At 34.3% G+C, this 14191-nt stretch overlaps 1 protein-coding gene across 2 annotated transcripts in view; it reads left to right on the top strand.

Annotated features, from left to right (window-relative positions):
• ATP9B (ATPase phospholipid transporting 9B (putative)) overlaps positions 1-14191 on the top strand; it is a 140180-nt gene that overhangs the window by 74634 nt on the left and 51355 nt on the right. The gene's annotated exons all lie outside the window — the stretch shown is intronic.

Below are 14191 nucleotides of genomic sequence, written 5' to 3'. Positions count from 1 at the left end.
AACTACTGAGAAATGAGTAGGGTCTCTTAAAGAGATACAGCATTTAATCTCTCTAGGGTGCTTGACTTTAGCACAAAAATAGATTTTATATTGCTGACCCTTGTAAGGAGCATTCAGAACATGTTTTTGCCTTATTTGACAAACTGATAGCTTCTATAGTGTGTTAATATCAAATATAAAATTTCATAGTAATGATTCAGTGTTCATTAAAATAGAAATATTGCTTATTTTTTTCCCTGATTGTTTGCTAGCCTGAAAGTAAAACTCTATCTAGTGGCTAGTACTTYGCTGTTTTGTTTAAAAATGAACTGAGTAGTAGTATTACTTTCTGCTTTTTATTGCCTTTGTCTACTTGAAAACAGATTAATTTATAAGCCAGAAATAATGGATAGTTCTATTCTAGAATAACCTAGGCAAGGTCTCTCTGATTGTCTCTTCCCTACTGAAAAACTTACCTTAGTGTTTTGCTGATCAGATCTYTACATGCAAAATGTTTCTCTCCGCTGCTTCTCCTTTCTCCCCCTATTTTATGAGGTTATTTTTGGAAAGCATTTTCKTTAAATAAAACAACCCATTTTGTCTCCTAAAATCTTTTATTTGGAGTGATGCTCTGGCAGGGCTGCTGTATGTCATTCATATCATTCCAGAAACCCATACACTTCACCACAAATTTACTGTCAGCTTAGGATATTCAGTGCTTAAAATATATGTCGCTTCTGCCTTGACAGGTTTTTTTAATGAACGTCACTTTTGGTGGTCCAACATACTGTAGTKGTACTAATAAACTGTTCTCATCATTTCCAACTACTGAAATGAGTAGATAATTTTATATATTAATAATACTATGAATATGGAATTAGATATCTCTAGCTTACTAGRTTCTCCCTATTTTTTTAATGTCCTACCGCGTTTTGTGTTTTTGCAGTCCAGCAACATTGCATAAAATCCTTTTCTTTTGCTTCTGTGCTATAAAACACTGACAGTGTTCAACCCATTCCGYCTTACAAGAACACAGGAGGAAAATAATTGCATGTTCCAGAATCTAAGTCATTATCCATAAGCCTGTCAAAATACAGTGATATTTCATTTTTTGTTACTACATGTTTTTAGTACTTTTTTGTTGTTCTCAAAAGAGTTTTACTTGACAATTTTCTGAGATATTTCACTTCATGTATTGGAGATACCACTTAAAGTTTGTTTGGATTTTGTTCCTTTTTAGCAGATTTTAAACGAGAATGCTTCTGAATTCAGTACAGCAGTTCAGTGTCACTTCACATTAACATTTAGGAAGGATCAGTAGTGGAGCAGGATATTTCTACAGTAGTCCCAGGAACAGATTCATCTCATAAAACAGCTTGAAAAGGTCCTTTAAAATAAATCAAGCTATGATATGGCAAAAAATATATCCCAGAAATACACTTTTCTTATGTATAGTTGACACTAACCTGAAAAGCATGATTTGGGGTAGAATGTATGTATCTAAACACTTGCCCTCTTATCATTCTGCAAGATATAATATAAAAATGTCATCTCTTTAGTAGCTTGCTAATGCTGATTGGCCCATAAGCTGTTGAAATCGGCCCCCCAGGATGGGTATTTCCTCCCAGCTGCAGGCCCCGGTGCTGCGATCCAGCTGCGGGAGTTTGCTCCTGCCTTGTCTTCTTTCTCCTGGCTTTGGTGCTGTTAGGAGTTAACCAGGCCTTTGGCAACAGGCAGCTGCTCTGCATTGGAGGGCTGGGGGAAAAATGCTGCGGGTTGGGGGTTTCGGTACTTTGAACAGCATCTGGCCACCTGGAAAGGGAAACCTGTAAACTTAATAGTGGGACTGTTCTGCATACTTTCCTGAATGAAGATGTCGATGCAGATCCTTAAAATTTACAGTTCTGATTGATAATATGAAGATGAAATACAGGCTTTCAAAAGTCAAATATGCTTAATATCTTTATTTAATAGTTTTAACAATTATCTGAAAAGTAGCTTACAAAATCAATAAATAGTAAGCTTATGAATGAAGTAGTTCTCTTAGATATGTTGTACCGCTTTAGAAGTGAGGGAACAATAAGGGAGACAGTAAGTGCAACAAACTGTTACAAGTTATTAAAATAGTCCTTAAGAATTAAATCATTCAGTTTGCCATTACTAAGCCATTTGTTTATCAAACTATTACAAGTTATTAAAGTAGTCCTTAAGAATTAAATCATTCAGTTTGCCATTACTAAGCCATTTGTTTATCATTCTCATGTTTACTTTGGGAGTAAGTTGAAGAGATACTTGTGTTTCTTTATTGTATAAAACTAAACAGCCAGAGTCTGTCTGATTGTATTTTTACTAGCATAAGATAGAACAATGATGTTATTAAATATAATATTGACATCGTTATACTTCTTTAGTTCTGTTATTGTGATGTTTGTCACATACTGCCTTGATATGTTTCAGTCTCTTAACATTGTTGTCAGCTTGGCCATTGTAGATTTAGCATAAACTAAACCTCTCTGCCTTTGGAAAAGCTTGCATCTTGTTTGTCTCAAAGGATCATAGTCACATTTCTAATATTTCAACTGGAAAACAKTATATTACATGCTGGTTATGTCTGATAGGCAATACACGATGTTTAATGTGTACTTGCATCTTGTACTAATTTTTTAATATATTTTATTCACTTTGCATTTCCAAGCATTCTGTTCATAGGTGTTAAAATCCATAAATTCATAGTTAAATGGACATGTGCCGTTTATATATAATTTTTTAATTTAATTTATATCTTTATTGTCTTTTCATCTTAAAACTTCAGTTTCAAAACAGGCAGGAAAAAATCACTGATTTTCTTGGAACTGAAACCTGAGTTCTTTTTAAGGTCTTAATGCTTTAAGGCGTTAAAGGAACCTCTTTCACAGATGACTGTCCAGAATACTGCATACGTTAAAAGGACTTTGTTTCTTCATTTTTCTACTTCTGTTTTTCCTGCATCAGTCAGTAACAGAGTTCTTACAAAGAACAGAGTCACAGTAGACATTTTTATTTCTCCTGTATTCCAAAGAGTCTGAAAGTCGAATTGAGCTGCTGCTTTGTATCCTGAGATCAGCGGCAGCGCCTGGCCCGACATTGTGAATAATAAGGGCGTAACAATCCTCCATCACTCTTCCAAGTCCGGTAATGCATGGCTGACCTCGAGCATATATTTTAAGGAGTCAGCCTTTAAATCAAGCCGTCACCTATGTGGAGAATCAACCATTTCAGATAGTTAGCTGTTCCAAAAGTTGCTCACTCTGAAATTTATTTCCTTTGGCCAGCTGAAGATTAGATAGAGCTTTTTAGATTTGTGTGGATTTGTCCTGATAGATGCTTGAAGTAATAATTAAGGCACTCTCCTCCTCTCTTTTTCTTATATACATATATATATATGTATATATATATTTTGTTTTTCATTTTACTGCTGTCTATATCTTTAACAATGGTACTTCTGTTTTCCRTAATTTGAATAGTTTTTCCATATTTCTCTGAATCTGGAATTTTACTTTTGAAAATAATTATATAATTATAAAAAGTAGGGGAATAAAAGTTTAATTTTGGTGATGAATGTTCAAAGTATATTCATTACATAGACTTTTATAGGAGATGTTTTGTTATATTTAAAGTTATTATTGTTATGAAAGATGGCTGTTTGAAATGTCAGAAGCTGCCATCTTTGAGACCTGTTTCATTTTACCATTCTCTTGAAGTAGATACTCTCCTGATCTTTCATGTTGTCTTTTATTTGGATTATTGTAGGCTTTACAGGTGGTGGTTAAAATGGCTAGCATTCTTCTTTTTCTTTCTATTCCTACAGAAAAACAGATGTCCTATGTGGTTTTGTATATAGAACCCTTAATTTATGTAAGGGAATTCAAATGTATTTCTGTAAATACTGATGGCTCAGTAACCCCTCTGAGCCATGGGACCTGAAATCTTTTCTGTGGTGATGCATATCTAGAGGGAGGGGAAGTTGCATACATATCAAGACATAGTGTTTGTTTTGATATACRCTGAACACTGTGATCACAAGAAAGATAAAATGCTTAGTTCCGTGTGCACTCTTAATGTAACAAGTTTGTTTGCCATATTCTTAACAAATATGGTGCTTACCCTTCTTTCTACCATGATGYTGTTGTAAACCTGAGAATAAAGTTAACATTAAAATTAATATTTTAATTTTATCAAATCAATATGAATTGACATTAATATGAAATGAATTCATACTGGATTGTGAATATTATTCTAGATCCAGAATATTTAATTTCTGAATTAATCTGCAGAGTGGATTACTGTTCTTATTTTTAAAGCTAATTCTCTTCTTATCCTATCTTTTGGAAATCATCCCAAAACACTGTTTATACAAAGCAGCCTTCTATTTCATTTCATTTATGATTTGGAGACTTTGTGGCATCTTTTCTTAATCTCATAGTCTCCAAGGAGACTCAAATGCTTCTTTTATAAAAGGAAGATGGATAAGATGTGACTCAACTGAAAGAACGATCTTTACTCATGGCCTTAGGGTTCTAGGGATGTGCTTCTCTCTGTTTTCTTCTTACAGCATAGAGTTCTTTCTAGTCTGAAGGTGGTTGGAGGAACTGTTTATCCCTTTTCTTTGGAGAACTATTGACTTTTCGTCATTCACTAAGCATATTTGTTGCCTCACATCCAACAGAACCCCAACCCTTTGGCTTGTACTGCTTCTCCATCCTGATTTCTCTGATATATTTGATAGTTTCAGCTACCTCTTTCTTCCACTCATATCCACATAAATCTTCAGGACTTTTGTGAAGAAGAAAGAATTAATTCTTTGACATAGCTTAAATTATTGAAGAATACTTTTTTTTTTTTTTTTTTTTTTTTTTTTTTTTTTTTTTTTTTTTTTTTTTTTTTTTTGTCCTTGAATAATATTGTCCTTTTATGCAGGCTGAGATGATGATTCTGGTTCGTCCCTTCAGCTGTTGCTCAGCATGTCTCCATGTGCTGCTGCTTTCCTCACTGTTACCTTTCTGTTAAAACGTCTTTCAATGTGACTGCTGTCTGTGTCATCTGTTCTGCTAGGAAATTGTTCGCTCCAACATTTCAATATATTGTTGACATTCTCATGCATAAGAAGAAATCCTCACAAATAGTGTAGCCATTTTGTGGACCATTTTCTAAATAGATCTTTTAACTTCCTGCTTGTTTTGGAAGCTTGTCATGTTTGTCATATTTACCAAAGGTGCTCTGCCTGAAAGACCACCATTATTTCTTGCTTTAGGATTTTGTTTTAGCTATTACTGTGTGATTCTTTTTTTCTTCATATTCAAATCAACTTGGCGTGTTCCTAAATCAGAAAGCACTTCAGTGTGTTCGGTACTTAGGTGATACCAAGTCTGGGACTCTGCTGCATATTGGAGACCTCTCTCTAAATTTTTAAAATTGAAGCAACTTTGTGCATATTTGCAGTTTGGTGCGTGACTGAAGGCATCTTTTTTTGGTGGATGAGATGTACCTTCTTGTCCTTGAGCTATGAAGTGATTTCTCTTGAGAACACTAACAAAAATATGAAGCAATGTCCCACTAATACTTTGTTTCATTAGTACATGTCTTCCCTTTCCTTCTTTTTCTTTTCCTTTTGCATTCAAGCATTTGAATTCTCATTCCTGCACTATCCAAATGCAGACTGTTCCTCAAGGGACTCCCCTGTTGGGGAACCAGGAGTAACTTTCTCTTTTTCTTCATTGCCTGAGACCAGAATCACTATGAGTATTATTTTCTTTTTGGTTTGGTGGAAGTTTGTTTACAGTTTTCTTGTTCTATATTGTTTATTTGTACTCTGTAGCTATTTAATGGGGATGTTGACRGTTGTTCCTCTTTTTCTGCAAAGTATTCTGTTGCCTGTACTGGTAACCTGTTTTCTTCCATATGCCTTAGTTGTGTTCTTGAGATTTTAAAAAAAAAAACAAAAAACCGTTGATGTATGACTTTATGCATATAAGACAAACTTTGTCGATTTATCTTAGATTTTGCCATACCACAGATTTGAATTGTTTAACAAATACATTAGTTTGGTGTTCTTATTAGTTCTGTAATGCTTTTCTCCGTTGTGAGGTTTCGTTGATCCCGTATTTTATTTTTAGCTGTATTTAATTCTGTAAACAATAAACAGGCTTTGAAAGCCCTGCATAATATTTTATATTTAACTTTGACCTCCCAGTTTTCTTTAAGAATCAGAATAATTTATTTCTGAGTACTTCGGAGTTGCATTACCCAACAGTTTCCTTGTGAAAGGTTGCTAGCTTCCAATGACCCTTAGCTGCCATCTGGTACAAATTCAAAGTACTTCTGTCATCTGCTGCTAATTGCTGTCACCTGCATATTGCAGCCACTCTGAACAACTTTGATTGCAGTAAAGCAAGATGCATATTGGCCTGCATAGCTGTGACATATCAATAGTATCCTTGATTTGTTTATTAATATTACTTCAGTAAGAAAAGTACATCTATCTTGAAATAATTTGAATTAATATAAATGACRTTCATTTTAATGACTGTCAGGGTTTTAGTCTTTCATCTGAAAATGTATGTAGATTTGTGTTATGAATATATAATTTCCATGCTTTTTAGCCTGTTTATTCTGGTAAGCTTGTTCTAGCTGAATCTTACAGAAGAGTTCTTTAATCCTTTTTTGTAAGCAGATAGGGTTTAGTCAGGGCACTAGCCTGCAGCACCATATTATATTAATGTATTTTACTTGTAATTTAGGGAACAAGAAGAATATCCTGATCTGAAGGCTAAACTGTCCCCTGTGGCACTTGCACAGCTGATAATCGTGAACTAGAAAGATGTGTATATCAAATAGTTTACAAAATGAAGCCAGCTGTGTTTCCCTACATACTGTGGCTTCCTGACATGCATCATTAAACCTTATTAGCTACTTCCTTTTACAAAGATTCTCGTAGTCTTGAACATTGCATATTAACATTTTCTCTCCCTCCAACTGGAAATTATTTGCTTTATTGTAGAGTGTCAACTTGCTCTAGTTTCTGATGCCTTCTAATTGGTACTTTAGAGTATAATCATAGTGAAATACCACTCCGTGCATTTCTTTATTTGGAAATTAATACAGACCTTTTCAGTTTATCTGTCAATCTGGGCAACTTTTCACACCATTCCCAACTGTTGGGATTGCTTACAAACCATTAACTATGAAATGGTTCATAAAATGTCTGTAAGAATATAAATGCAGAAGCTGAAGTTTACATTTGTGCGAAGATGYTTTTGTTTGCCTAATAGTAATAAGACAATTTCAGCTGATGAATTTAATGATGTCAAAACCAACAAAAATCATGTAATCAGTCTTATTTTTGTATATGAAAAAAACAGCTGAACACACCTACAGACAACTTGATCATCCAATCCCGATACTGAATTTCAATACTCAAACATTAGGGAGGTGCCTTTTTTTTTTGAAATATTAAGCACTCTATCCAGGATTTAAAAAAAAAAAAAAAAAAAAAAAAAGAGAGAGATTTTTAATTAAGTACAAAAATCAAAAGACCTGTCGTGTGTGCATATATCTATAACCCTTTTCAAGGGGAAAGGCAAGGAATTACTTCTGCACAACTGTGAACAAGATTCTTGGAAATATTATTCTAAAATGTTACTTACTTGTCTGCTGCATYCCAGCAGGAAATACATAGTAACACTTTCTACTGAACCACCTTTACATAATTTTTTATTTACTGTGGTCCAGGAGGTAAAGACAGCGTAGAAATCATATAGATGTTGAATAACACATAATTTTGTAGTGGAAAAAAATGAAACCATCTTAAATAGTTGCTCTTTCTATTAAATTTCTATAAAATTTTGATGAACATTTCAAAAGGCTATTTTTATTCATAAGTACTTCAGTGTGTTTAAGACAAGCTGCAACTTCAAGATGTTATGACGTAACGTGTACTAGGTAGTTGAGTTAGAAAGATGAGCTAGAAGTTTTCAGTGAAGAGAGTTGTTTTACCCAAGCCTTACTTGGTTGTGGAAACTTACTGTAGATATATATATATAAGCTTTATGTATTTCCACTTAGTCTTGAGCAAGAGTTCTCCCCCCAGCTGCCCTATTTCTTTGGCATTCTTCCCTTTATCTGGTCCTTTAATTCTGTCATTTAATTCATTTCAGAAAGGTGAAGTTAGTCCTTATTTTCCATGGTAGTGAACAGCTTGCAAGTTCCTCTTGTTTAAATTTTTCACTGCAAGTAAAATTATATACTTTTTTTTTCTTCCACAATGTAGCTCAGTCACTTTAAAACATTTGTCCACAGCTTGCATACCAATGAAGATTTATTCAAACTCAAGAAATCTCAAAGATTTCTTCTTTCTCAAAGATTGAGACAAACACAAGAATATCTAGGGAGAGAAACAAAAGTTTGATGTGGACTTTTCTCTTGTATTTTTCCCTGCATTTTCGAACCATATCCGYAAATGCTTTGTGGTTATCTCTCCCCCCAACCTGATTTACTATGGAGATAAACCTAAGTGATTGTGTTTGCATTGTGTTAACTTTTGGACCTGTTCACAGACAGATTTGACGATGGAATTAAGACATAATTGGATTGTCTTAATTGAAATACACAGCTGAGGAAGAGGGAGATTCTGTAAGTGCTTCACCAGTGGAAAAAAAAAGCCAACTGTTAATGCAGATTCTTATAATTTCTCCTCAGTTGTTGTTTGTTTACGTGCATATATATTCGTGAATGCATCTTTAGAAATCTGCCTCARTCATTTTAATCATGTGTATATTGTGTGCTGTACTACTTAAGTGATAACTTCTRCAAAGAAAGGTTGCAGCTCTGCTTTCCATAAAATTTATGGCTTAAGCACTGAGTTAATGTCTGCCTCTGTTTCCTGATGAAACTAATAGGAATCTTTTGTTCTTTCCAACTTTCTTGTAACTTCTAGAATAACAAGGTATCACTGATGTAATAAAATGTGTGTGATTTAAAGCAAAAAGAAAATTTCAAATGCACTTTTTAACTTAACCTTGAGTAAGATGGAGGGAAAAAAAAAACTTTTAACTGGTGTTTATTAAGCTTACTGCTGATTTGGGATAAAATGAAATAGTGAAACTTAACACAAGCTTAAACTTCACGGACTCTTGACTTCATTTCTTTAATTGAATTTGTAGTGGGAAAATTCCCTTGTGCCTTTAGATAACCTTAACTCAGACCTTTTCTTCCCATAGCCCTGTTGTGAGATAAACTCTTTAAAAGCTGTAATAACCTCTGTTAATGCCTAAATCTAGATAGGTCTATAAAGAGGTGAGTTGTGAACACCTACATTTTAAAGGGAAGCAAGCAAATGCTGAAACCAGGTACATGTTTTAAAGTGTTATATTAACTTCAGAGTTATCTTTAAAATGAAAGTTTTTCCGTTCATCACACTTACTGATATGTATATAACAAATTCCTGAAATCTATTAGCTTGAATTTCTATTAAATTAGATTAGGTCCCTTTTATATTTTTTCTCTTGTTCTTGCAGCTCAAATTAACAGAAACAACTGTCTTTATAATTTGTTTTAATTTTGGAAGCCTAGTGTACTTGTTACTGTACATTTTTATTATATATGCGTATCTTTTATTATATTTGTGGACAGATAGAAAAGCTAATTATTTTCATCAGAGAAATGTGGGGTTTTTTTCCTACTGAAATTTGAAGAATCGCCATTTCTACTGAACATGTTTTAATGCTAGTATGTCGTGTGGTAAGCTGCCTGCTCCATATTCTATTTAAAGGATTAATTGCGTGAGAGTCCACTAGAAAGCGAGTGAACTGTTGAAGCAGGTGAAAAAACAAGCTTCAAGAGGAAACAGTAAGATTCTGGGAAAGAAACAGATCAAAATATCATAAATCTTAAAGGAATTTTCCAGTTTAAAACTAGACATCTTTAAATCCTTATTTTTCCCCGAATTGCATGTTTTACCCTCTTTTATGCTGAATATAAAGAGAATTGTGGGTACTTAACCCTGAATTTCTTCTGTGTGAAATCATGGGCATCTCTATTGATCTGTAACGCTGAAAGTTCATTCACTCRTTTCAAGGTGAAAAATGGATCTCCGTCTTAGTTTCATTTTATGAATGATTTTGGATGGTGAATCTCTATTATCACTAGATAGCTGAGATTATTGAAGCAATGATTCTAAATTGATGGGTGGGCTCGAAGAAAGCATTTGCCAATTGATAGCTGCTAATAGAGGAGGGCAAGTTACTAACAAGGGGCAGTGTCTTAATAACCACGGTACATTCTCATCAGTCGGCCTCATGTGACAAATGCGCAGCAAAGTTAGAGACCATACGGTAGCCCAGCACCTGAGAAGCTGTGTCGTGTCGTTAAGCTGTCACTCTGACTAAMTAAAGGTGTATGAAATACAACTTTTTGTTAAGATGAGGTAGTTTTGGTACACAATCCAAGCCTGGAAGGGTTAACGCCGRGCACCGTAAACAAGTGAGAGAAATGATGTCTGCGAACTAAGGAAGGCAGTAGGAGCTGTACCCTCGGGACAGGAATCACGCTGGAAAGGCAGCCCTCGCCTCGGCCGCGCCTCCTCAAGCCCTCGCTGGAGCAGAGCAGCACCAACCTCCAGCACCCTCTGCCGACCAAACCCGTTATGGGCTTCTTGGACACCTGCAGCACCCTCCTGTCCAGCCTTCAGGCAAACCATAGCGGAAATACTGAAATGGGGTCGCCCGGGATGGAMATGAGAGCCTGATTCTAAAAAAAGAGAAATTGGATTCAAGACTGCTTAGAGAAATAGAGAGAGTTTTGCTTGTTGGTGTTTGTGAAGCTCTTCCTTGAGCTGTTGAACGTTTTATTCCAGTGTTCAGGCAAACCGACTCGGGGATTGGCAGGAAAAGCAAGTGTGAATTTTAGATTTCTTGCACATAATATTGATGAATTACTCATTAATAAGAAATAGATACCAGGCAAGTAATATCTATAATGCAGCAAGTTCTGGAGATTTTAGGTTGATTGAGATGGCCTTGTAAGARAAACAAATTTGTCAGATCACTGCTAGCGAAAGAAGTTTCATAAATATGAATTCAACTTCTGGTTTCTATTCATAGATGTTTGCCAAAAATAGATCTCTGATTAGCTGGACATGCACCAATTTGAACTATAGTAGTACCTTGGGGAGAATTATTGAAGAGGGCACGTTTACAACTTTTAAAACAGCTGTACCTGTTTTTAGTGAAACAGGTTATGGCAAACAGATTTGCCAGATGATGTGTCTTTTTGTTTAGACTTCAAAAGTATGTTATTCAATCCTAGGGACTGTTTTTTAGGGACTGTTAGAGTTTAAAAGATTTTTGAAATAAGCCACAGAGCATCAGAGTATGTACCTAACGGCATATGTGTTATTGATGTATGTATCAATTCATTTTTTAGAAAAGATGAACTGCCATGGAACTAGCCAAACTTTGTTATTTGTTGACCCAAAGTACTTAAAAAGTGTTATTTGAATTTGAATAATTATATGTTTTCTTGCCTTACTGCTTGTGCGGTAGTTCTATATAACCCTTAGGTTTCTAGTTAATTTAGATTAAAAATAAAGTTTGTAATTAACGAAAACATGGACAGTTGACTACTATTCAAGATGTCATAAAGTGCATTTMTGAGCATGTGTTAGGAATAGTAAAGAAAACTTCGATTTGTTGTTAAATAGTGCAAATTAAAGCTAAAGTCCATCTCAAATATATATACCATGAAATTTCATTATAGTCAATATGGCGTTTGTCAGTGCAGAACCAAGCTGATTACTGAAATATAATTACCTTGCTGAAAGAGGGGAGAGGGTACCCTCTCTTAGGTACTGCCTTAATACCTTGATAATATTTAAGCAAGATGCTTAAAAAATAAAATAAAATAAAATAAAATAAAATAAAATAAAATAAAATAAAATAAAATAAAATAAAATAAAATAAAGATGAGCAGATATTAAATGTAATTAAATTGATCCAAAAACAACTATTTTGAGACACCTTTACCACTGAACAATAATCACCATAAAATTTTGCATTTTCATATTACAGTGTAAATAAATTATTTCTGGTTTTTCAACTACACTAACTTCCCAGGAGCCACGTATATAAGCAATAGCAATATTGTTCATGTTCTACTTGAATACTCAAGTTTTCTGTTGTTTTCTACCTCTGCTAATTGTAAGTCAGATTTTTCTCTTGGACAGTATGACTTATGCCTTGCAGTCCAAAATGTGAGGATGAGACCTCTAATCTCTCTGGGATTCAGAATCCAATTATTTATTATTAATTTGAAATTGTATTGATAGTACTTTTTGCTTAAATAAACAGTGCCATACTTATTATTGGTATAAGCCGTAATTTTACTGAGAACCATAAGCTATTTAAAACTTCCTACATAAATTAAAGAGGAGCTAAATGGATTTGCAGTTGTTGCCATTAGTAGCATTTTAGATTATACAGGCAATTATTGTGTTCATTATCCTAGAGBGGCCCCTTTGCAAAACTATTGTGGTTGTCTTAGACATTATGTGCAAATTTTCCCTTGGAGATTAAAATTTCCAGTGGTGTGTTTAATTTCGTTAACTCACTTGTTTCAAATAAAACAAATATTATGACAAGGAGAAGAAAATTTGTTTTACATGTATGAGCAATGGAAATAAACTGTAAAAATTACTCCAATTCTTAAATCATCTGTTTTGAATCCTGTTTATTATTCTGATTATTTTAATCATAGAACAGTTAACATAGGTAGCAAATCAATCTTTCTTCTTTACAGTTCATCRCAGTATCCTTTGCAACCATTTTGATAAAATTAGTGTAGTTAAAAGTTAACCTACTTTTCCAACAATCAGCTAAAATATTTAGAAGGAATTAGTGAATTTCTATATGAAATGTCTGGCACAATAACCTAGATAAATGAATAACATGCTTCATGATTTGAGTACAGAAGTTGTTTCAATTGAGAAAGAACAGGAAAAAAAAAAGCCCTTCTAAGGATATTGTAGTATCCTATAATAACTAGCTTTTGAGAAACAGTGAATGCCTTTTTATTAAAATGTATTTTCTTTGTCCCCCTTTTTAAACAGGTTTTTGCAATTGCCTTCACTATAATAAATGAAAATATTGAAATTGTGGGCAATAGCATAATATAGATTTAAAACAGCAATATTAATAAGGTTAAAGAAATTGATATATTCATCAGGTCTTTGTTGTTYTAAGATATCTCCAGAAACAGTTTTGTTGGATTCAAAACTTAAATTCACATCTGTCTTCATCAATTGGAAAGGTATTAATGCGTTGAATTAGCTACGTATCAGTGTGCAGTGGACTCCATTTAATGTTTCTGTCCCAAAAGTGGCATTCTTTCAAAAGAAGCCCATTATGTGTTTCTATCATGGGGTGAGGTTTTTGCTGGGGGAAGACTGGGAGAGATAGGCTTTCACTGCTGTGATGCAGGAAAAACAAGTGTGAGGTAGTGGTTATGCATATTGCAAGACAGTGATTCTTTATTTTATTACAAAAAAAAGACCAACTCTAGAAGGCCAGATTAAATCATTCCTTTCACTTTTTAATGGGATTTGGATGAATAGAGTAAAATATGCACTTTGCATTCATTGATAGCATCTTTAGGTTGAGGTAATTGAGTCTTTTTTCCCTGACTGAATGAATAATGACTTCATCTGATCCTCAGCGAGGCCTGAAACTTAGGCTGCCTTTGTCAACGCAAAGAGATCTGGGCTTTGAAACATGCTCTACTTCCCTGGCTTAATTTTTCTTCATTTTAATCCAAAAACCTATTTTTCTCAATAATTCAAGCATAAACTATGTAGTAGTTGAAGCAGCGGAAATTGCAAGATATTTGTCCTCGTTGTGCTGCTTTTTAAATGCAGCTGATAAATCAGCCGCTGTGGTCTTCAGCTGCCTAGTTCTCTAGGGAAGGGAGAGCCCATGTGTAAGCAAGATTGCTGGAATTTTTAAGAACTATATTTAAATGGCTCTTTTGCAGATTGCTTGTTATCTAAGGAAGTGTTGTGTTTTACTGGTCTTACTGGCAAGGCTTAGAGATAAAAGGGCGTCTGTGAAGGGGCCAAAGAAAGTCCTGCTGACATAATTTTCCCACATATTTGACTGGCTGTAGACTCATCCCCAAAAGTGGAGTA

This window comes from Nothoprocta perdicaria, unplaced genomic scaffold (assembly GCF_003342845.1).
Source record: "Nothoprocta perdicaria isolate Ctin4 unplaced genomic scaffold, notPer1 scaffold_151, whole genome shotgun sequence".
Lineage (NCBI taxonomy): Eukaryota > Metazoa > Chordata > Aves > Tinamiformes > Tinamidae > Nothoprocta > Nothoprocta perdicaria.
Note: the sequence above shows the minus strand (reverse complement) of the source record. Positions and strands in the feature narration are given on the sequence as shown.